This window comes from Bubalus kerabau, unplaced genomic scaffold (genome assembly GCF_029407905.1).
Source record: "Bubalus kerabau isolate K-KA32 ecotype Philippines breed swamp buffalo unplaced genomic scaffold, PCC_UOA_SB_1v2 scaffold_41, whole genome shotgun sequence".
NCBI classification, from domain to species: Eukaryota; Metazoa; Chordata; class Mammalia; order Artiodactyla; family Bovidae; genus Bubalus; species Bubalus kerabau.
In genome coordinates this window covers 1,043,959-1,069,934 of record NW_026577895.1, presented here as the reverse complement: position 1 = coordinate 1,069,934, position 25,976 = coordinate 1,043,959, and positions in this window count along the sequence as shown.

The following is a 25,976-nucleotide window of genomic DNA, read 5'->3' as shown; positions in this document are numbered from 1 at the left end:
CTGGAAGGCTTTCCCGACCTTCCAGGGGCACCTCAGCATGAGGCCCGTCTCACGAGGAAATTCGAGACGTAGCCTCGTGTGTGGTGCCGCCTTCCAAAAGACCCCGATTTCCTGGTCCGCTCTTGATAAGAACCCGATGCCCGCACACCACTTCGAAGGCAACCCTGTGGATGAAAGCACATCACGAAGGGGCACTGACACCCCCGTGCATTGTCTGGAAAAAACCGCAGGTTCCACACACAGCTCGACAAGTGGCCTGTCACTCCTTGAACAACTCGAGAGGCAAGCGGAGTTCCATTCCTCCACACAAGACGAGGCCTGACTCTCCTGTCCCAACTCTGCAGGGACCCTGCAATCTGAGTCAGAAATGGAGAGGAACCCTGAGGTTCCTTCCTGATCTCGAGATTAGGCCCTCTTCCATTGCAGCAAACCCAGTGGAGTCCCGAGAGGCCTCTCCCAGCTCCATAGTATCCCTGACTTCTCAGAGGCACCCTGAGAAGCTACCTGAGGTCACAGGCACAAGTCGAGGGAACCCAGGGTTTCCTGCCGCAACCCGAGAAAGACCTCGAGCGTCCTTTTTCATTGCGTTGAGCCCTGATTCCACTACCATGACTCGAGAGCAATGACGTGCGCCCCCTCGCCACTCGTATGGCGACTTGACTTCCCTGACACCACACGAGAGGCTCCCTGAGCTCCCGGTCGTACCTTGTGAGAAACCCCACACTGGCACCGCAGCTCCAGAAAAACCACGAGACTCCCCCGACATCGCGAGATGAGGGCCTTCTTTTCCTGCATGGCCTGGAGAGCAATCCCGCGTGCTCTCTCCAAACTCCACAAGAGAGGAGCCAAGATTGCTGAGGAGTAGGACGGGGAGAACTCTTTCCCCCCCAAACAATTTCATCAAAAGAGCATTTAAACGTCGAGTAAATTCCACAATACAACTTATGAATGCTGCCAGAGGACATCAGGCACCCAGAAAAGAACCCAACTCTTGGAAAGTAGGTAGGAAAAAGTATAAAAGACAAAAAAAGAGACAAAAGAGGGAGGGAGGGATTTCCGTCCCGGGAAGATAGTCTTAAAAAGAGAAAAGTTTCCAAACACCAGGAAAGCTTTTCACTGCCAAATCTTTGCCAAGCTTTGGAAGCACAAAGGGCAACATAAGGGGGATAAAAATAAATAAACAATTAAAACTCGCAGATTGCAAGCCCTACGGTAACTCCCCCAGCCGCAAAGCAGTGCAGACGCCTGCTCACACCATTAGCAAGCAGGGGCTGGGCAGGGAGGCGCAGCGTGGGCTGCATCGCTTAGAGTAAAAATCTGGCCTGAATACCCTGAGCGCTATCTGAACGAAATAACTTGGGCTAGCAAACCAGACTCTGGGATATCTACCACGCAAAAAGCCAGCCCTAACCTAAGACACCGCCAGGCCCGCGCACGGAACAAAGGACTGAACAGAGATAGCCGGCTGCAGACCTTCCCCCTCCGGTGACAGGCAGCCAGAGCCGGAAGGGGGCAATCGCAGCCCCAGAGAGACATTATCTATAAAACTGTAAGCAGGCTTCTTTGCTAACTAAAACTTCTTGGGGATCTGGACGGTCAACATCTGCCTGAGAAGGTGCGCCTGTTTTACACCCAGATAACCGAGTGGCGGGGAGGCGATAAGTCACAACATTGGCACTCGCCAAACACCTCATCACCTGAGCTGCTCGGACCTGGGAAGAGCACAAAACGCAGGCCCAACCGAGTCTGTGCCTCTGAGGACTACCCGAGTGCCTGAACCTGAGCGGCTTGGACCTGGGAGGTGCATGCAGCCCAGGGCCAGCCTCGGATTGTTCCCGGTGGAACAACCTAGAGCCCGAGCAGTGTGGGCAGGGAGGCTACACGCGCCGTGAGCGGGGGCAGACCCAGTGTGGCTGAGGCACTGCGAGCGCACGCCAGTGTTGTTTGTTTGCAGCATCACTCCCTCCCTCCCTCCCCACAGCGCAACTGAACAAGTGAGCCTAAAAAAAAAAAGTGTCCTGCACCGTCCCCTTTGTGTCAGGGCGTAAACCAGACACTGAAGAGACCAGCAAACAAAAGAAGCTATAACAGAGGGAAACGCCTTGGAAGCTACAGGCAATAGATTAAAACCCTGTGGTTACTAGGACTACATAGGAAGGCGCCTATAGATCTTGAGAAATATAAGTCGGACCAAGGAACTAGCCAAAAATGAACCGAACCCACGATACTCACAACAAAACCAGAGAAAGTCCTAGATATATTTTTATGATCATTCTTACTTTTTTTTAATTTTTTTAATTTTAAGTTCTCTATTGTTCATTTAATTTTCACTTTTATAACCTATTACTTTGCAAAAAAAAAAGACCCTATTTTTTTCTTCTTCAGCAAACTTCATATATATATATATATATATATATATATATATATATATAAAATAATTTTTTGACCTTGTTTTTTTGTTTTGTTTTTTTTTTTCTTCTTTTCTTTAACATTGTATTTTTGAAATTCCAAACTGTACTCTAGATTTTTAATTTATGCTTTTTGATATTTGATATCAATTTTGTACCTGTAGTTTCTTTATAATTTTTGCGACATTGCTTGTTTTTGTTTGTTTGTTTTCTCTTTAGTTTTCTTCTTCCTTTTTTTTAACATTGTATTTTTGAAATTCCAAACTCTACTCTAGATTTTTAATTTTTGCTTTTTGGTATTAGTTATCAATTTTGTACCTGTATTTTCTTGATAATTTTTGCGACCTTGTTTGTTTTTCTTTGTTCGTTTTTTCTCTCTTTCTTTTCCTTCTTCTTTTCTTTAACATCGTATTTTTGAAATTCCAAACTCTACTGTAGATTTTTAATTTTTGCTTTTATGTATTTGTTACCAATTTTGTACCTTTAAGAACCCAATCTTCAGTACCCATTTTTCACTAGGGAGCGAGATTACTGGCTTGACTGCTCTCTCTCCCTTTGGACTCTCCTTTTTCTCCACCAGGTCGCCTGTGTCTCCTCCCTAACCCCTCTCTACTCTACCCAACTCTGTGAATTTCTGTGTATTCCAGACGGTGGAGAACACTTAGGGAACTGATTACTGGCTGGATCTGTCTCCCTCCTTTTCATTCCCCCCTTTTATCCTTCTGGCCACCTCTGTCTCCTTCCTCCTCCTTCTCATTTCTGTATAACTCTGTGAACATCTCTGAGCGGTCCAGTTGTGGAGTGCACATAAGGAAGTGACTACTGGCCAGCCCACTCTCTCCACTATTGATTCCACCTGATCTCATTTGGGTCACCTCTAACTCCCTCCTCCCACTTCTCTTCTCCATGTAACGCTGTGAACCTTTCTGAGTGGCCCTCACAGTAGAGAAACTTTTCTTCTTTAACGTAGATGTTTTATCAATGGTGCTGTATAGAAGGAGAAGTTTTGAAACTACTGTAAAAGTAAGACAGATAACTGGAAGCAGGAGGCTTAAGTCCAAACCCTGACTCCAGGGAACTCCTGACTCCAAGGAACATTAATTGACAGGAGCTCATCAAATGCCTCCATACCGACACTGAAATCAATCACCACACAAGGGCCAACAAGTTCCAGGGCAAGACATACCAAGCCAATTCTCCAGCAACAAAGGAACGCAGCCCTGAGCTTCAAGATACAGGCTGCCCAAAGTCACCCCAAAACCACAAACATCTCATAACTCATTACTGGACACTTCATTGCACTCCAGAGAGAAGAAATACAGCTCCACCCACCAGAACACGGACACAAGCTTCCCTAACCAGGAAACCTTGACAAGACACCTGTACAAACCCACACACAGCGAGGAAATGCCACAGTAAAGAACTCCACAAACTGCCAGAATACAGAAAGGACACCCCAAACTCAGCAATTTAAACAAGATGAGACAGAGGAATACCCAGCAGATAAAGGAACAGGATAAATGCCCACCAAACCAAACAAAAGAGGAAGAGATAGGGAATCTACCTGATAAAGAATTCCGAGTAAGGATAGTGAAATGGATCTAAAATCTTGAAATTAAAATGGAATCACAGATAAATAGCCTGGAGACAAGGATTGAGAAGATGCAAGAAAGGTTTAACAAGGACCTAGAAGAAATAAAAAAAGAGTCAATATATAATGAATAATGCAATAAATGAAATTAAAAACACTCTGGAGGCAACAAATAGTAGAATAACAGAGGCAGAAGATAGGATTAGTGAATTCGAAGATAGAATGGTAGAAATAAATGAATCAGAGAGGATACATGAAAAACGAATTAAAAGAAATGAGCACAATCTCAGAGACCTCCAGGACAATATTAAACGCTACAACATTCGAATCATAGGGGTCCCAGAAGAAGAAGACACAAAGAAAGACCGTGAGAAAATACTTGAGGAGATAATAGTTGAAAACTTCCCTAAAATGGGGAAGGAAATACTCACTCAAGTCCAAGAAACCCAGAGAGTCCCAAACAGGATAAAGCCAAGGCGAAACCCCCCAAGACACATATTAATCACATTAACAAAAATCAAACACAAAGAACAAATATGAAAAGCAGCAAGGGAAAAACAACAAATAACACACAAGGGAATTGCCATAAGGATAACAGCTGATCTTTCAATAGAAACTCTTCAAGCAAGGAGGGAATGGCAAGACATACTTAAAATGATGAAAGAAAATAACCTACAGCCCAGATTATTGTACCCAGCAAGGATCTCATTCAAGTATGAAGGAGAAATCAAAAGCTTTTCAGACAAGCAAAAACTGAGAGAATTCTGCACCACCAAACCAGCTCTCCAACAAATACTAAACAGGAAACACAAAAACGGTGTATAAATTCGAACCCCAAACAATAAAGTAAATGGCAATGGGATCATACTTATCAGTAATTACCTTAAACGTAAATGGGTTGAATGCTCCAACCAAAAGACAAAGACTGGCTGAATGGATACAAAAACAAGACCCCTACATATGTTGTCTACAAGAGACCCACCTCAAAACAGGGGATACATACAGACTGAAAGTGAAGGGCTGGAAAAAGATTTTCCATGCAAATAGGGACCAAAAGAAAGCAGGAGTAGCGATACTCATATCAGATAAAATAGACTTTAAAACAAAGGCTGTGAAAAGAGACAAAGAAGGTCACTACATAATGATCAAAGGATCAATCCAAGAAGAAGATATAACAATTATAAATATATATGCACCCAACGTGGGAGCACCACAGTATGTAAGACAAATGCTAACAAGTATGAAAGGAGAAATTAACACTAACACAATAATAGTTGGAGATTTTAATACCCCACTCACACCTATGGATAGATCAACTAAACAGAAATTTAACAAGGAAACACAAACTTTAAATGATACAATAGACCAGTTAGACCTAATTGATATCTATAGGACATTTCATCCCAAAACAATGAATTTCAACTTTTTCTAAAGTGCACATGGAACCTTCTCCAGGATAGATCACATCCTGGGCCATAAAGCTAACATTGGTAAATTCAAAAAAATAGAAATCATTCCAAGCATCTTTTCTGACCACAATGCAGTAAGATTAGATCTCAATTACAGGAGAAAAACTATTAAAAATTCCAACATATGGAGGCTGAACAACACGCTGCTGAATAACCAACAAATCACAGAAGAAATCAAAAAAGAAATCAAAATTTGCATAGAAACGGATGAAAATGAAAACACAACAACCCAAAACTTGTGGGACACGGTAAAAGCAGTCCTAAGGGGAAAGTTCATAGCAATACAGGCACACCTCAAGAAACAAGAAAAAAGTCAAATAAATAAACTAACTCTACACCTAAAGCAACTAGAAAAGGAAGAAATGAAGAACCCCAGGGTTAGTAGAAGGAAAGAAATCTTAAAAATTAGAGCAGAAATAAATGCAAAAGAAACAAAAGAGACCATAGCAAAAATCAACAAAACCAAAAGCTGGTTCTTTGAAACGATAAATAAAATTGACAAACCATTAGCCAGACTCATCAAGAAACAAAGGGAGAAAAATCAAATCAATAAAATTAGAAATGAAAATGGAGAGATCACAACAGAAAACACAGAAATACAAAGGATCATAAGAGACTACTATCAACAATTATATGCCAATAAAATGGACAACGTGGAAGAAATGGACAAATTCTTAGAAAAGTACAACTTTCCAAAACTGGACCAGGGAAGAACTAGAAAATCTTAACAGACCCATCACAAGCACGGAAATGGAAACTGTAACCAAAAATCTTCCAGCCAACAAAAGCCCAGGTCCAGACGGCTTCACAGCTGAATTCTACGAAAAATTTAGAGAAGAGCTAACACCTATCCTGCTCAAACTCTTCCAGAAAATTGCAGAGGAAGGTAAACTTCCAAACTCATTCTATGAGGCCACCATCAGCCTAATACCAAAACCTGACAAAGATCCCACAAAAAAAGAAAACTACAGGCCAATATCACTGATGACATAGATGCAAAAATCCTTAACAAAATTCTAGCAATCAGAATCCAACAACACATTAAAAAGATCATACACCATGACCAAGTGGGCTTTATCCCAGGGATGCAAGGATTCTTCAATATCCGCAAATCAATCAATGTAATACACCACCTTAACAAATTGAAAAATAAAAACCATATGATTTTCTCAATAGATGCAGAGAAAGCCTTTGACAAAATTCAACATCCATTTATGATAAAAACTCTCCAGAAAGCAGGAATAGAAGGAACATACCTCAACATAATAAAAGCTATATATGACAAACCCACAGCAAACATTATCCTCAATGGTGAAAAATTGAAAGCATTTCCTCTAAAGTCAGGAACTAGACAAGGGTGCCCACTTTCACCATTACTATTCAACATAGCTTTGGAAGTTTTGGCCACAGCAATCAGAGCAGAAAAAGAAACAAAAGGAATCCAAATTGGAAAAGAAGAAGTAAAACTCTCACTGTTTGCAGATGACATGATCCTCTACATAGAAAACCCTAAAGACTCCACCAGAAAATTACTAGAACTAGTCAATGACTATAGTAAAGTTGCAGGATATAAAATCAACACACAGAAATCCCTTGAATTCCTATACAATAATAATGAGAAAACAGAAAGAGAAATTAAGGAAACAATTTCATTCACCATTGCAACGGAAAGAATAAAATACTTAGGAATATACCTACCTAAAGAAACTAAAGACCTATATATAGAAAACTATAAAACACTGGTGAAAGAAATCAAAGAGGACACTAATAGGTGGAGAAATATACCATGTTCATGGATTGGAAGAATCAATATAGTGAAAATGAGTATACTACCCAAGGCAATTTATAGATTCAATGCAATCCCTATCAAGCTACCAACAGTATTCTTCACAGAGCTAGAACAAATAATTTCACAATGTGTATGGAAATACAAAAAAACCTCGAATAGCCAAAGCGATCTTGAGAAAGAAGAATGGAACTGGAGGAATCAACCTACCTGATTTCAGGCTCCGCTACAAAGCCACAGTTATCAAGACAGTATGGTACTGGCACAAAGACAGAAATATAGATTAGTGGAACGAAATAGAAAGCCCAGAGATAAATCCACACACATATGGACACCTTATCTTTGACAAAGGAGGCAAAAATATACAATGGATTAAAGACAATCTCTTTAACAAGTGGTGCTGGGAAATCTGGTCAACCACTTGTAAAAGAATGAAACTAGAACACTTTCGAACACAATACACAAAAATAAACTCAAAATGGATTAAAGATCTAAACGTAAGACCAGAAACTATAAAACTCCTAGAGGAGAACATAGGCAAAACACTCTCTGAAATACATCACAGCAGGATCCTCTATGACCCACCTCCCAGAATATTGGAAATAAAAACAAAAATAAACAAATGGGACCTAATTAACCTTAAAAGCTTCTGCACATCAAAGCAAACTATTAGCAAGGTGAAAAGACAGCCTTCGGAATGGGAGAAAATAATAGGAAATGAAGCAACTGACAAACAACTAATCTCAAAAATATACAAGCAACTCCTACAGCTCAACTCCAGAAAAATAGATGACCCAATCAAAAAATGGGCCAAAGAACTAAATAGACATTTCTCCAAAGAAGACATACAGATGGCTAACAAACACATGAAAAGATGCTCAAAATCACTCATTATCATAGAAATGCAAATCAAAACCACTATGAGGTACCATTTCACGCCAGTCAGAATGGCTGCAATCCAAAAGTCTACAAATAATAAATGCTGGAGAGGGTGTGGAGAAAAGGGAACCCTCTTACACTGTTGGTGGGAATGCAAACTAGTACAGCCACTATGGAGAACAGTGTGGAGATTCCTTAAACAACTGGAAATAGAACTGCCTTATGATCCAGCAATCCCACTGCTGGGCATACACACTGAGGAAACCAGAAGGGAAAGAGACACGTGTACCCCAATGTTCATCGCAGCACTGTTTCTAATAGCCAGGACATGGAAGCAACCTAGATGTCCATCAGCAGATGAATGGATAAGAAAGCTGTGGTACATATACACAATGGAGTATTACTCCGCCATTAAAAAGAATAGAATGAATCAGTTCTAATGAGGTGGATGAAACTGGAGCCTATTATACAGAGTGAAGTAAGCCAGAAAGAAAAACACCAATACAGTATACTAACGCATATATATGGAACTTTGAAAGACGGTAACAATAACCCTGAGTACGAGACAGCAAAAGAGACACTGATGTATAGAAGAGTCTTATGGACTCTGTGGGAGAGGGAGAAGGTGGGAAGATTTGGGAGAATGGCATTGAAACATGTAAAATATCATGTATGAAAAGAGTTGCCAGTCCAGGTTTGATGCATGACACTGGATGCTTGGGGCTAGTGCACTGGGACGACCCAGAGGGATGCTATGGGGGGGGGGGGGGAGGAGGGAGGAGGGTTCAGGATGGGGAGCACATGTATACCTGAGGCAGATTCATTTTGATATGGAAAAACTAATACAATTATGTAAAGTTTAAAAATAAAATAAAATTTAAAAAAAAATCCACAGGAGGCTTGACTCCCTTTAGGCCACTCAGTGGTCTCCAAGAAATACCCGTCGGGACTCGAGAGCAGAGCAGAGTCCTTTCCTTCCTCTCGTGATGAGGTCTGACTCCTCGGGTGCGTCTAAAATGCAACCCCGAGATCTCTGTCGCCCCTGGAGAGGAACATTAGGTCCTGGACACAAGCTTAGATGAGGTCTCTTTTGCCCTGAAGTGACTCGAGAGCAATCCCTAGCTCTCTCTCGCAACTCCAATGGAAGATTGGACTTCCCTGGGCCAACACAAGAGGAAGCCTGAATTCCCCATCGTAACTCGAGAATCCCGCCGAAACTCGAGAAAAACCACATGGTTACCCTGTCATCGCAAGATGAGGCCCTTGCCCGCTACAGCGTCTAAAGAGAAGTCCCAGGTTTCTTCTTGAAGTGTTTTCACACTTCAAGTGTGAAAACTTGGCACCCTTGATGCGATTCCAAAAGTTCCCCGACACCCTGGTCTCTCTCGAGGGGAACACCGAGGTTCCCGGTACGACTTCATCTGAGCCACTTCTCCCCTCCTGATTGCGACTGGAGGGTCGACTCCCGTGCTTTGTCTGGAAGGGGTTCCCAACCTTCCCGGCGCACCTCAGGATGAGGCCGGTCTAACGAGAATATTTGAGACGTAGCTTCATGGGTGGTAACACATGCTGAAAGACCCCGATTCCCCGGTCCACTCTTGATAAGAACCCGATGCCCGGACACCTCTTGAAAGGCAACCCTGTGGAAGAAGGCACAACACGAAGGGGCACTGACACCCTCGTGCATCGTCCGGAAAAACCCGCAGATTCCAAACACAGTTCGACAAGTTGCCTGTCACCCTGTGAATAACTCGAGAGGCAAGCGGAGTTCCATTCCTCCTTACAAGACGAGGCCTGACTCTCCTGTCCCAACTCTGCAGGGACCCTGCGATCAGAGTCAGAAATGGAGACGAAGCCTGAGGTTCCTGCCTCCACTCGAGATGAGGCCCTCTTCTATTGCACCAAACCCAGTGGAGTCCCGAGAGGGCCCTCCCAACTCCAGGGTATCCTTGACTTCTCAGAGGCACACTGAGAAGCTCCCTGAGGCCACCGGCACTAGTCGAGGGAACCCAGGGTTTACTGCCGTGACCCAAGAAACACCTTGAAAGGCCTTCTTTAACGGTTCTTGAGGCCCGATACACCTTCCACGACTCTAGAGCAATGACGCGCTCCCCCTCGCAATGCGCATGGAGACCTGACTTCCCAAGCGGCACATGAGAGGCTCCCTGAGCTCCCCGTAGTACCTCATGAGAAACCCCACACTGGCGCTGCAGCTCGAGAAAACCCACGAGACCCCCCCTTCATCGCGAGATGATGGCCTTCTTTTCCTGCATGGCCTGGAGAGCAATCACGAGTCCTCTCTCCAAACTCCACAGGAGGCTTGACTCCCTTTAGGCCACTCAGTGGGCTCCAAGAGATACCCGTCGCAACTCGAGAGGAGAGTGGAGTCCTTCGCTTCCCCTCGAGACAAGGACTGACTCCCCGGGTGCATCAGGAAAGCAACCCTGAGATCCCTGTCCCCCCTGGAGACGAACATTATGTCCTGGACACAAGCCTAGATAAGGTCTCTTTTGCCCTGCAGTAACTCAAGCGCAATCCCTAGCTCTCCCTCACAACTCGAATGGAAGACTGGACTTCCCTGGGCCAACACAAGAGGAAGCCTGAATTTCCTGACCTAACTCGAGAATCCCGCCACAACTCGAGAAAAACGACGTGGTTAACCCATCACCACAAGATGAGGCCCTTGCCAGCTACAGCGTCTCAAGAGAAGTCTCACGTTCCGTCTTGAAGTTTGAAACGGTACTTAGCACCTTTGATATGACTCCAAAAGTTCCCCGACATCCCAGTTTTACTCGAGGGGAACATCGAGGTTCCCGGCACCACTTCATCTGAGCCCCTTCTCCCCTCCTGATCGGGACAAGAGGGTCGATTCACTTGCTTTGTCTGAAAGGGTTACCGACCTTCCTGGTGCACCTCAGGTTGAGGTCCGTCTCAAGAAGAAATTCGAGACGTAGGCTTGTGGGTGGTGCCACATGCCGAAAGACACTGATTTCCTGGTCTGCTCTTGATAAGAATCTGAAGGCTGGATACCTCTTCGAAGGCAAACCTGTGTATGAAGGCAAAAAACGAAGGGGAACTGACACCCCCATGCATCGTCCGGATAAAACCGCAGGTTCCACACACAGCTCGACAAGTGGCCTGTTATCCGGTGAACAACTCGAGAGTCCAGTGGAGTTCCATTCCTCCACACAAGACGAGGCCTGACTCTCCTGTCCTAACTCTGTAGGCACTCTGTGTTCAGAGTCAGAAATGGAGAGCAACCCTGAGGTTCCTGCTTCAAATCGAGATGAGGCCCTCTTCTGACAAGGTCCAGCCTCGGCTGGTCCAGGGTTTTCGAAGGGGAGACAGAGTAGGCGACCTATTGATTTATTTATCGAAGATATAAAGAGTAATAGAATGAGGATAGCTCAGTAGGAAAATTTAGTGGAGAAAAGAAGCTGAGTAGCTTGGTTTATGCGGAAAATCAGTATAACCCGTGACACCAGGTTAGCTCTGACCACGGAGGCCGCAGGCTCCCTCTCGAATAGCGAAAAGTGCCCCACCTTAGAAACCTTCTCAAGTGGTCTTCGAAGCCCAGGCAAATAAATGGTCGCAGAGGATATCCGCGCTCCAGATGGACACTCATCTGAAAATTGAGGGGAAGAATGACATTAGGAGACTAAGCGTTGGCAATCAAAGCCCGTAGCTTTATTTTCAACAGGGGTTTTTATACCCTAATTTACACATAGAGGATAATGGGGATGCAAAGACAGCAGCCTTTGATCCTTATCAAAAACCAGAGTTTCTGTCCTGCAAATGTATCGTATACAAATGGTTTAGGTGATTTACATCATCTTCTAGCCAGAAGACCTATTAACATTTTATGACTCTTGACAAAGACTTATCAACCATAAGACTTATTTTCTCTAAGAGTAATTATTTTAAGGTTTGGCCCCATCTTTCGAAGATAAAATTGCATTCCTATAGGGCAGATGTGTAATGGGCTTACAACAAAGGAAATAATTTATTACCTTAAGGGTCTAAAGTTAGTAACACCAAGGCCACTACTTATTTCTTCTACATACCAACTATATTAATTAATACACATTCAAGGATACAATTCAGGGGATGTGGAAACTTGGCAACAAGCATTGGTTCATCAATGAAATCTTTTACTAGTTTTATTCTGACAGTTTCTAACTCTCTGAGAGGCTCTAAGCTATTTGAATATCTTAAGCTTCCCGTGCCTCTCGAGGCTCGGAGACTGTAAACAATTGTATGCATTGCTGTAGGAGACCGGGTAAACTTGTCAGGCGAGTTAGAGAGCCATCTGACGTGTTTGGATTTAAACACTCCTAATTGCCCAGGAACTTTATTAATTGGAGCTGTAAGTTAGCTCTTTGACAGAGAGAGTGAGATGGTGGTGGGGGACAGCCCCCAGTAAAGTCAGAGGGGAGAGCACAAAGCAATAAAGTAGGCAGACTCTGGTTTTGGGGGGTAGATGCTCAAGAATATCCGGGAGGACTCCCGAGGCTCGATCCCGCCTTTGTGTATGCCCAGCCTCCTTCCTCATGACCTTTGTCACGAGTGGAATGTCTCTCGCCGGCTCCCGGCATCTCCCCGTTTTTTATTTCTTAAAACAGCCAGATGTAGCTCAGTCGCGAGCCTCTGGATACTCTGCCGAAGAATCCTGACAATACAAGGAAGAATGATTATGAGAAGCAGAATTAAAGCAGCCACCGCAGCATAGCTAAAGACATTAGACAGAATATTCTTTCCTGAGATGTAGTTAGGGAAAGTATGGAAGAAATCATTTGCTGTTCCAGCAGCAGTAAAATCTAATCGGGAGTGCTCCATGGTTGCTATTTGATAGTGAAGTTTCCCTACGTCTCAACCAATGTCAGAGCTGTTCCAGATACCTGAAATATGGTTTTTAATCTTTTCCCATTCAAAATCTGTCTCATTTACTTTCAGGGGTGTTCCACATATCCACCGATAGTCAGCATGACAAGACAATGCCATTTTCACCTTTAAAGCCTGCAATTCAGTCCCAATATGTATTACTGCTTCCTCTAGGGCGTCTACCCTCATTTCTAATTTTCTCTCTATAGCTTCCTGTGTTGCCAATGTTAAAGAAACATTTTTGGACATAGAATCAACATATTGAGCAGTATGTACTTGTTGAGTCAATGATATTGCTGCCACAGTAACAGAAGTGATTGCACTTATCAAAGCTGCTGTTCCCAAGATAAGTAAGCCCACAAACCGTCGTGTTTGCATTAAATCCTGTAGTTGTTGTAATACAGCAAGACCATAATTCAATAAGTGGTTACATCATAAGATAAGGTGGATGTTGTAGCATTACAAAGGAGCAAACATTATATTGAGGGTTTAAACAAGATGAACCAGGGAGCAGCTGTAGGCGTCAGCCCGGGGGAGCAGTGTCCCCAGCATCAGGAGGCAGAACGCGAGCGGCAGGCTGTGGGCCAAGGCGCTTATGGTGGGCGGAGGGGCAGGGTTCGTGGTTTAGGGCTAGCCGCCACCGCTTGGGCTCAGGGCGGTCCCCTCTCGCCGGTGGGGCCACGCTGGTCTGGACGGCACTCCGCGGGCACGCTTTCCTCTCTGGCCCTCACTCGCTGCACAGACTTCTTTGCTCTAGGTCACGGGGTGCAGAGAGGTGGGTGCGAGGCGCTGCTGGTGGCGCGGAGGCGAGAGCTGGCTGGGGGAGGGGGAGCGAGCGAGTGCGCGCGCCGCGAACCTGGTCTTTGGGGAATGTGACATGACGAATTTGTCTGAGATGCAAACCGGAGAATCTGCATTCTGTAGAAATATACAAGCATACCCTCTCCCACAAGTTAGCAACACATCTGGCCTTTTTCACTCTCCCGTAAGGAGGCCTTTTTACTTGACCAGGGGCCGAGTCGTAGCCTGTAATTCAGGCATCTAGTGTCTCATCATTGTAGTCTGCCCCTGTGTGTTTACGTTTAAGTGATTAATTACAATTGGAACATAACTTCACTATTTGTCTAGCTGTTTCCCTATGGATATGTTAATTTAGGTCTAATGTTTAGTTTAGGTCTCTGTATAAATTTAAGTAATAAATGTATAACCTCCTTATCTCATTTTGGTATACAGGTATACAGATAGACCTAAATGCAAAATGCATTTATATATGTATTTATATATGGCAGCAAGTATAAAGTTATTGACATATAATATATATAAATCAATATACTTGAATTAATCTTTATAATTAATATATTAATTAATATATATTACAACAATACAACACATACACAGCTAATACCAACCAACACAAACCAATATACTGTAATAATACATGTCACACATTTATAATTATACAGTATATAGAACATATATCATCACAGCACATCAATCCATACCAATTAATATCAGCCACACACACATTATATTACTGCCATATATATTTAATTATACAGTATATATATGTGTGTGTGTATATAGTATACATATTAATTTATATACAAATTAATTAAGTATAGATCTATAAATAGAATTAGGTATACCTTTATTATATTTTATTTATACCCATACCTAATTAGGCAAACTGTAATTAGGCAAATACATTTATATTATGTATTTATAACAATATATAAAGTATTGTTAAATGTACCACCTGTACAGCATCTCCACCCCACATACCACTTTCTCTAATCCCACCAACTCATTTTCAGTATTATGTGTTGCCCAGGAGCTGGGCCAGTCTTTCCCAGCAATGTTAAGAGACGTCTGTTCCTGTGTGTAATAGCCCTGGCGTTTTATTCTCTTGAATTAAAAGATCTTTTAAAGGCCTTGGAACTGTAATTTCCTGCACCCAAAGGCTAGATCACTAGATCCAAATGTTTTGTGGCTCTTAGATTGAGAAGTCAAGTTTTTCCTTGTCTGATAGTAAGGTAAAAGTAAAAGCTGTGTTACTCTTTGACCTTTATTAATTTGTACAGTTTTGATAGGCAGTGAGATCAAGACTTTAATTTCTCAATATCATCAGAATCTACTACACCATGCACCAGCGAAATTTCTTTTCTTTCTTTCTTTTTTATTTAATTTTTTTTTAAAAAGAAAGCAAGCTGCGCCCCAGGACAAATCTTACAATGTCCTCAGATAGGGGGCCAGCCACTCCGGTTGGAATTGGAGTAAGCGGCACATCAGGGGTTAATATTGTTATTAAATCTCCTTGCCTTTTCGCTTTTCTCCTAGCCTGGGTGAGACCCCCCTGAGGGAGTTTTCTACAAGGAGCACGCTCTGCATATTGTGTACTAAAAGCTCCTTTGTTTAAAAAACTTTTTATCTTCCTCAGTCTTAGGCAACACTTTGGGAGGCTTTGGGGGCAAAGTGGGGAACTCCTGGGTCCTGGGAGGCACAATCGAAGGCGGTGGCAGTCGCCTTAAATCAGAAAGTGGTGGATAAGTTTTTTAAAGGTTTGCGCAGAGGGGGAGGGAGCTCGCCAGGGCTCTCGGCCGCAGCGTCCTGTAAGCCCTCTGCTTCCTCGGGATGTAGACCACTTTCTCCCTCCTTTTTTTTTTTTTCAATAGCAGAAAATATGATCTGTGCAGTAAATGGAGACTCACCACCATCCACTTCTATAGCCTCCCCCATAGTCTATTTAACAGCCTCGTGACGGAGGTCCAGGACATTTCTAATCATATTCCACAGTCAATAAATATTTGTCTATTCTTAGATGCAGAGAAATCCATTTTTAATTTTTTTTTTAATTTTAGAGAATATTTTTATTTATTTTGTAACCTCTTTACCCTGGCTAAACTGCAGAGGGGACTAGAAAAGAAGCCTCAAGTTGAGGATCAAGTTCATCCTTGGGACTAGAGAAAATCCTTCTCCGGGAAACTCCTAGCGGTGGCCCTTTACCCCGACATGGAGGAGGAGGCATAGGGGGATGGGAGTGTCCCGAAGTTTTCCTCTTCTGTTCCGGAGATCCTTTAACTGTTTGGTAACTAAATCTTATGAACTGTCTGATCGGGGATGTTTCCCTCAACCTCCTAGGAGCGGATGGTCTGATTAGGGATGTTTTCTTAAACTTTTAGGAGCATCTTTAGCTTAAAAAAAAAAATCCTCATCAGAATGGCATCGAGCTGCTGTTTCCTCTAAACCTTTTTCAAATTGAGGGGAGAGCTGATCTTTCTTTTCATCCCTATCTTTTACATGCTCATTGGCAGTCATAGCGGCTAGCCATTCATTTAGCTGTCGATAGCTAGGTATAGCCTCTTCATTTTCACTTTTCTTTATAACAGGTACCTTTTCAGATTTGCTTTTTTGTTTAACAGGTACTTTTCCAACTTTACTTTCCTCTTTAACAGGTACCTTTTCAAATTCATGAGCTGGATCTAAAACATCTCTAGTCATATTCCACAGAGGAAAGGTGTAAGTAGGGATTTTTTCCAAACGTTGCTGACCACAATAAGCTCTTAGCTGTTTTCCTAGTTTTTTCAAGATATCTAGGTTAACAGTGCCTTGTTGTAGAAACCAAGGGCAGTGGTCTTGTACAAATGTAAAAAATGATTGAATGGAAGATTTTTTAACCTTGATTCTTCTTTTACTTAATAACTGTAAAATTACTCCTATAAAGAGCTGTCTTTCATTTGATTCAGTGTTGCCCATGTCAGAAACTTAAGGATAGTAAAAGATTTTGCTTTTAGCTATCTAAAGATTAGGCCTTTTTTGTCAGCCTTTTTAGAAACCGTTTTTTCTCTCTAACTCTTCAACACTTCCCACTCCTCTCGCCCTGTCTATTCTACAGGGGGATCTGCAGCCCCCTAAGTGGGATCCTATCTGTCCCCAAAACTGAACACTGGGGGAATGGGGTTGGGGATTTACCTTTGAAATGCCTGTCTTGGGCGCCACCTGCAGAGGTCCAGCCCCAGCTGATCCAGGGTATTCGAAGGGAAGATGGAGTAGGCGACCTATTTATATATTTATTTATTCATCAAAGATATAAAGAGTAATAGAATGAGGATAGCTCAGTAGGAAAATTCAGTGGAGAAAAGCAGCTGAGTAGCTTGGTTTACGCGGAAAATCAATATAACCCGTGACACCAGGTTAGCTCTGACCACGGAGGCTGCAAGTGCCCTCTAGAATAGAGGAAGGTGCCCCACCTTAGACACCTTATCGAGTGGGTCTTCGAAGACCAGGCAAATAAATGGTCGCAGAGGATATCCGCGCTCCAGATGGACACTCATCTGAAAATTGAGGGGAATAATGACATGGGGAGACCAAGCGTTGGCGAGCAAGGCCCGTAGCTTTATTTTCAACACAGGTTTTAATACCCTAAGTTACACATAGAGGATAATAGGGGATGCAAAGTCAGCAGTCTTTAAACCTTATCAAAAACCAGGGTTTCTTTTCTGCCGATTTATCGTATAAAAATGGTTTAGATGATTTACATCATCTTCTGGCCAGAAGACCTATTAACATTTTATGACTCTTGACAAAGACTTATCAACCATAAGAGTTATTTTCTCTAAGAGTAATTGTTTAAGGTTTGGCGCCATCTTTCGAAGATAAAATTGCATTCCTATAGGGAGGATGTGTAATGGGTTTACAACAAAGAAAAGAATTTATTACCTTAAGGGTCTAAAGTTACCAACATCAAGGCCACTACTTATTTTTTCTACATACCAACTATATTAATTAGCACACATTCAAGGATACAATTCAGGGGATGTGGAAACTTGGCAAAAAGCATTGGTTCATCAATGAAATCTTTTACTAGTTTTATTCTGACAGTTTCTAACTCTCTGAGAGGCTCTAAGCTATTTGAATATCTTAAACTTCCCGTGCGTCTCGAGGCTGGGAGACTGTACACAATCGTATGCATAGCTGTAGGAGACCGGGTAAACTTGTCAGGCGAGTTAGAAAACCATCTGAGGGGTTTGGATTTAAACACTACTAATTGCCCAGGAACATTATTAGTTGGAGCTGTAAGTTAGCTCTTTGACAGAGAGAGTGAGATGGTGGTGGGGGACATCCCCAGTAATGTCAGAGGTGAGAGAACAAAGCAATAAAGAAGGCAGACTTTGGTTTTTGGGGGTAGATGCTGAAGAATATACGGGGGAACTCCCGGAGGCTCGATCCCGCCTTTGCGTATGCTGAGACTCTTTCCTTATGACATTTGTCACGAGTGGAATATCTCTCGCTGGCTCCCGGCAATCTTCCATTGCACCAAACGCAGTGAAGTCCCGAGAGGCCCCTCCCAACACCACAGTATCAGTGTCTTCTCAGAGGCACCCTGAGCAACTCCCTGAGTTCACCGGCACAAGTCGAGGGAACACAGGGTATCCTGCCGCAACCCGAGAAAGACCTCAAGAGTCCGTCTTCAACACGTCTTGAGGCCGGATTCCCCTACCATGACTCGAGAGCAATGACACGCTCCCCCTCGCCATGCGCATGGACACCTGACTTCCCTGGCGCCACATGAGAGGCTCCCTGAGCTCCCCGTCATACCTCGTGAGAAACACCACACTGGCGCCACAGCTCGGGAAAACCCACGAGACGCCACGGTCATCGCGAGATTGGGGACTTCTTTTCCTGCCTGACCTGGAGAGCAATCCCTGGTCCTTTCTCCAAACTTCACAGGAGGCTTTACTCCCTTTAGGCCACTCAATGGGCTCCAAGAGATACCTGTCGCGACTTGAGAGGAGAGCAGAGTACTTTGTTTCCCCTCGAGATGAGGCCTTACCTCTGGTGAATCTGGAATGCAACCCCGAGATCCCTGTTGCCCCTGGAGAGGAACATTATGTCCTGGACAAAAGCCTAGATGAGGTCTATTTTGCCCTACAGTGACTCGAGAGCAACACCCATCTCTCCCTCGCAATTCGAATGGAAGATTGGTCTTCACCGGGCCAACACAAGAGGAAGTCTGAATTTCCCGTTGTAACTCGAGAATCCCACCGCAACACTTAAAAACCACGTGGTTCCCCATTCATCGCAATATGAGGCCTTTGCCCGCTACAGAGTCTCAAGAGAAGTCCCATGTTTCGTCATAAAGTTCGAAATGCTACTTGGCACCCTTGATGCGACCCCAAAAGTTCCCCAATATACCGGTCTCACTCCAAGGGAACACCGAAATTCATGGCACCACTTCATTTGAGCCCCTTCTCCACTCCTGATCACGGCAGGAAGGTCGATTCCCCTGCTTTGTCTAGAAGGGGTTCCCGACCTTCATGGCGCACCTCAGGATGAGGCCAGTCTCACGAAGAAATTCGAGACGTAGCCTCGTGTTGGTGCCACGTGCCGAAAGACCCCGATTTCTCGGTCTTGCTCTTGATAAGAACCCGATGCCCGGACACCTCTTCTAAGGCAACCCTGTGGATGAAGGCACTACACGAGGGGGCACTGGCAACCCTGTTCATCGTCCGGAAAATCCCACAGGATCCACATACAGCTCCACAACTGGCCTGTCACCCCTTAAACAACGAGAGAGGCAAGCGGAGTTCCCTTCCTCAGACAAGACGAGGCCTGAGTATCCAATCCCAACTCTGCAGGCACGCTTCGATCTGAGTCAGAAATGGAGAGGAAACCTGAGGTTCCTGCCTCAACCCGAGATGAGGCCCTCTTCCATTAAAACAAACCCAGTGGAGTCCCGAGAGGCCACTCCCATCTCCACAGTATCCCTGACTTCTCATAGGCATTCTGAGAAGCTCCTTGAGGCCACCGGCAAACGTCGAGGGAAATAAGGGTTTCCTGCCACAACCGAAGAAAGACCTCGAGAGTCCTTCTTCAACGCGTCTTGAGGTCAGATTCCCCTACCATGGCTCGAGAGCAATAACGCGCTCCCCCTCGCCACGCACATGGAGACCTGACTTCCCTGGCGCCACATGAGAGGCTCCCTGAGCTCCCTGTCGTACCTCGTGTGAAACCCCACACTGGCGCCGCAGCTCGAGAAAACACACAAGACCCCTCCGTCATCGCGAGATGAGGGCCATCTTTTCCTGCATGGCCTGGAGAGCAGTCCCAAGTACTCTCTCCAAACTTCACAGGAGGCTTGACTCCCTTTAGGCCACAAAGTGGGCTCCAAGAGGTGCCCGTCGCAACTCGAAAGGAGAGCGGAGTCCTTTGCTTCCCTTCGACACGAGGCCTGACTCCCTGGGTGAATCTGGAATGCAAACCTGAGATCCCTGTGGCCCTTGGAGAGGAACATTAGGTCCTGGAAACAAGCCTAGATGAGGTCTCCTTTGCCCTGCAGTGACTCGAGCGCAACCCCCAGCTCTCCCTCACAACTCGAATGGATGATTGGACTTCCCCGGCCCAACACAAGAGGAAGCCTGAAATCCCCGTCGTAACTCGAGAATCCCGCCGCAACTCGAGAAAAACCACGTGGCTCCCCCGTCATCGCAAGATGAGGCCCTTGGCTGCTACAGCGTATCAAGAGAAGTCCCACGTTCCATCCTGAAGTACAAAACGGTACTTGGCACCCTTGATGCGACCCCCAAAGTTCCCTGACATACCGGTCTCACTCGAGGGAAACACCAAAGTTCATGGCACCACTTCCTGTGAGCCCCTTCACCCCTCCTGATCACGACAGAAGGGTCGATTCCCATGTTTTGTCTGCAAGGGGTTCCCGACGTTCCCCGCGAACCTCCGGATGAGGCCGGTCTCATGAGGAAATTCAAAAAGTAGCCTCATGGTTGGTGCCACATGTTGAAAGATCCCGAATTCCCGGTCCACTCTAGATAAGAACCTGACGCCCGGACATCTCTTCGAAGGCAACCCTGTGGATGAAGGCACAACACGAAGGGACACTGACATCCCCATGCATCGTCTGGAAAAACCCGCCGATTCCACTCACAGCTCCAAATGTGGACTGTCACCCCGTGAACAACTCGAGAGGCAAGTGAAGTTGCATTCCTTCACACAATACGAGGCCTTACCCTCCTGGCCCAACTCTTCAGGGACCCTGCGATCGGAGTCAGAAATGGAGAGGAACCCTGAGGTTCCTGCCTCAACTAGAGAAGAGGCCCTCTTCCATTGAACCAAACTCAGTGGTGTCCCGAGAGGCCCCTCCCAACACCACAGTATCCCTGAATTCTCAGAGGCTCCCTGAGAAGCTACCTGAGGTCACTGGCACAAGTCGAGGGAACCCAGAGTTTCCTGAAGTAACCCGAGAAAGACTTGGAGAGTCCTTTTTCAACGTCTCTTGATGCCCGATTCCCCTACCATGACTCCAGAGCAAGGACGCGCTCCCCTCGCCACAAGCAGGAAAACTGACTTCCCTAGTACCACACAAGAGGCTCCCTAAGTACCGCATCGTACCTCGTGAGAAAACCCACAGTGGCGCCGCAGTTCGAGAAAAACCACAAGATGCCCCCGTCACGGAGAGATGGGGGCCTTCTTTTCCTGCCTGACCTGGAGAGCAATCCCTGGTCCTCTCTCCAAACTTCACAGGAGGATTGACTCCCTTTAGGCCACTCAGTTGGGTCCAAGAAATACCCGGTGCGACTCGAGAGGAGAGCGGAGTCCTTTGCTTCCCTGGAGACGAGGCCTGACTCCCCGGGTGAGTTTGGAATGCAACCCCGAGATCCCTGTCGCCCCTGGAGTGGAACATTATGTCCTAGACACAAGCCTAGATGAGGTCTATTTTGCCCTACAGTGATCGAGAGCAACCTCCATCTCTCCCTCACAATTTGAATGGAAGATTGGGCTTCCCACGGTCAACACATGAGGAAGTCTGAATTTCCCATCGTAATTCGAGAATTCAGCCTCAAGTCTTAAAAACCATGTGGTTCCCCCTTCATCGCAATATGAGGCCCTTGCCAGCTAGAGTCTCAACAGAAGTCCCACGTTCCATCTTAAAGTTGGAAATGCTACTTGGCGCCCTTGATGCGACCCCAAAGTTCCCCAACAAACCGGTCTCACTCCAGGGGAACACCGAAATTCCCGGCGTCTCCAGGGAAGTCCCATGTTCTGTCCTTAAGTGCGAAACGGTACTTGACACCCTTGATGCGACCGCAAAAGTTCCCCGACACGCTGGGTTCCCTCGAGGGGAACACCAAGGGTCCCGGCACCACTTCATCTGAGCCCCTTCTCCCCTCCTGATCGCGACAGGAGAGGCGATTCCCCTGCTTTGTCTGGAAGGGGTTCCCGGCCTTCCTGGCGCACCTCAGGATGAGGCCGGTCTCAGGAGGAAATTCGAGACTAGCCATGTGTGAGGTGCCATGTACCGAACGACACCGATTTTCCGGTCCGCTCTTGATAAGAACCCTATGCCCGGACACCTCTTCGAAGGCAACCCTGTGAGTGAAGGCACAACACGAAGGGGCACTGACACCCCCGTGCATCATCCGGAAAAACCCGCAGGGTCTACACACAGCTCGACAAGGGGCCTGAGACTCCCGGAACAACTCGAGAGGCAACCAGAATTCCATTCCTCAGACAAGACGAGGCATGACTCTCCTGTGCCAACACTGCAGGGACCGTGCAGTCGGAGTCAGAATCGGAGAGGAAGCCTGAGGTTCCTGCCTCCCCTCGAGATGAGGCCCTCTTCCATTGCGCTGAACCCAGCAGAGTCCCGAGAGGCCCTGCCAACTCCACAGCATTCCTCACCTCTCAGAGGCACCCTGGTAAGTTCCCTATAGTCCCCTGCAGAAGTCGAGGGAAACGAGGGTTTCCCGCCGCCACCCGAGAAAGACCTCGAGAGTCCTTCTTCAACGCGTCTTGAGGCCCTAGTCACTTCCCATGACTCGAGAGTGATGACCAGCTCCCCCTCGCCATGCGCATGGAGACATGAGTTCCCTGGCGCCGCACGAGAGGCTCCCTGAGGTCCTCGTCGTGCCTCGTGAGAAAACCCCCACGGGCGCCGCAGCCTGAGGAAACCCATGAGAGGACCCTGTCATCGCGAGATGAGGGCCTTCTTTTCCTGTCTGACCTGGAGAGCAATCCCGAGTCCTCTCTCCAAACTGAAGAGGAGGCTCGACACCCTTGAGTCCACTCAGTGGGCTCCAAGAGATCCGTGTCGCGACTTGAGAGGAAAGTGGAGTCCTCTGCTTCCCCTCGAGGCGAGGCCTGACTCCCCGGGGGAGTCTGGAATGGAAACCCGAGATCTCTGTCTTCCCTTGAGAGGAATATTAGGTCCTGGACACACGCCTCGATGAGGTCTCTTTGGCCCTGTAGTGACTCGAGCAGAACCCCCAGCTTTCCCTCGCAACTCCAGGGGAAGATTGGGCTTCCCAGGGCCAACCCAAGAGGAAGCCTGAAATCCCCGTCGTTTTCGAGAATCCAGACGCAACTCGAGAAAAACGACGTGGTTCCAACGTCTTCACAGGATGAGGCCCTTGCCCGCTACAGCGTCTCCAGGGAAGTCCCATGTTCAGTCCTGAAGTGGGAAACGGTACTTGGCTCCCTTGATGCGACCCCTTAAGTTCCCTGAAATGCCGGGTTCCCTCGAGTGGAACAGCTAGAGTCCCGGCCCCACTTCATCTGAGCCCCATCTCCCCTCCTGATCGCGACAGGAAAGTCGATTCCCCTTCTTTGTGTGGAAGGTGTTCCCGGCCTTCCCGGCGCACCTCAGGATGATGCTGGTCTCACGAGGAAATTCGAGATGAGCCACGTGGGTGGTGCCACATATCGAACGACCCCGATTTCCCGGTCCGCTCTTGAAATGAACCTGATGCCCGGACACCTCTTTGAAGGCAACCCTGTGGGGGAAGGCACCAAATGAAGGGGAAATGACACCCCCGTGCATCTTCTGGAAACACCTGCAGGTTCCACACACAGCTCAACAAGGGGCCTGAGACCCACTGAACGACTCGAGAGGCAAGCAGAGTTCCATTACTCAGACAAGACGAGGCCTGACTCTCCTGTCCCAACCCTGCAGGGACCCTGCGGTCGGAGTCAGAAATGGAGAGGAAGCCTGAGGTTCCTGCCTCCAATCGAGATGAGGCCCTCTTTCATTTCGTCAAACCTAGTGGAGTCCCGAGAGGCTCCTCTAACTCCTCAGTATCCCTCACCTCTCAGAGGCACCTGGGGAGTTCCCTAAGGTCCCCAGTAGAGGTCGAGGGAAACGAGTGTTTCCCGCCCCAACCCAAGAAAGACCTCGAGAGTCCTTCTTAAATGCGTCTTGAGGCCCTAGTCCCTCCCATGACTCCAGAGCAATGACGCGATCTGCCTGGCCACACGCATGGAGGCCTGACTTCTCTGGCGCCGCACGAGAGGCTCCCTGAGCTCCCCATCATATCTCGTGAGAAACCCCACACTGGCGCCGCAGCTCGAGAAAACCCATGAGACACTCCCGTCATCACGAGAGGAGGGCCATCTTTAACTGAATGGTATGCAGATCAAGCGTGAACCTTCTGTCCAAGTTACACAGGACGCTTGACTCCCTTTAGGCCACTCATTGGGCTCCAAGAGTTACACGTCGCGACTCGAGAGGATAGTGGAGTCCTTTGCTTCCACTCGAGACGAGGCGTGACCCACCGGGTGAGACTGGAATGCGACCCCGATATCCCTGTCGCCCCTGGAGAGGAACACTACGTCCTGGACCCAAGCCTAGATGAGGACTCTTTGCCCTGAAGTGACTCGAGAGCAACCCACAGTTCTCTTTGACAAGTTGAATGGAAGATTGGACTTCCTGGGCCAACACAAGAGGAAGCCTGAATTCCCCGTCGTAACTCGAGAATCCCGCCTCAACTCAAGAAAAACCACGTGTTTCCCTCGTCATCGCAATATGAGGCTCTTGCCCGCTACAGCATCTCCAGAGAATTCCCACGTTCCGTCTTGAAGTGTGAAACTGTACTTGGCACCCTTGATGCGACCTCAAAAGTGCCGTGACATACCGGTCTCACTCGAGGGGACCACCGAGGTTCCCGGCACCACTTCATCTGAGCCCCTTCTCCCCTTCTGATCGCGACGGGTGTGTCGATTCCCCTGCTTTGTCTGCAAGGGTTCCCTACCTTCCCGGCGAACCTCAGGATGAGGCCGGTCTCCCGAGGAAATTCGAGACGTAGCCTCGTGGGTGATACCACATGCTGAAAGACCCCAATTTTCTGGTACGCTCTTGAAAAGATCCCGATGCCCGGAAACCTCTTTGAAGGCAACCCTGTGGATGAAGGCACAACACGAAGGGGCACTGACACCCCTGTGCATCGTCCGGAAAAACCCACAGGTTCCACACACAGCTCAACAAGTGGCCTGTCACTCCGTGAACAACTCGAAAGGCAAGCGGAGATCCATTCCTCCACGGAAGACGAGGCGTGACTCTCTTGTCCGTACTCGGCAGGTACTCTGCGACCTGAGTCAGAAATGGAGAGGACCCCTGAGGTTCCTGCCTCCATTCGAGATGAGGCCCTCTTCGATTGCACCAAACCCAGATGAGTAACGAAAGGCCCCTCCCAAATCCACAGTGTCCCTGACTTCTCAGAGGCACCCTGAGAAGTTGCCTGAGGTCACCGACACAAGTCGAGGGAACCCAGGGTTCCCTGCCGCAACCCGAGAAAGACCTCGAGAGTCCTTCTTCAATGCGTCTTGAGGCCCGATTCGCCTACTATGACTCGAGAGCAATCACGCACTCCCCTTCACCACACGCATGGAGACCTGACGTCCCTAGCACCACACGAGAGGCTCTCTGAGCGCCCCGTCGTACCTCGTGAGAAATCTGATACTGGCGCTGCAGCTGGAGAAAACCCACGAGACGCCCCCGTCATCGCGAGATGAGGGCCTTTTTTCCTGCATGGCCAGGAAAACAATCCCGAGTCATCTCTCCAAACTCCATAGGAGGCTTCAATCCCTTTACGCCACGCAGTGGGCTCCAAGAGATACCCATCGTGACTCCACAGGAGAGCGGAGTCCTTTTTTTCCCCTCAAGACGAGGCCTGACT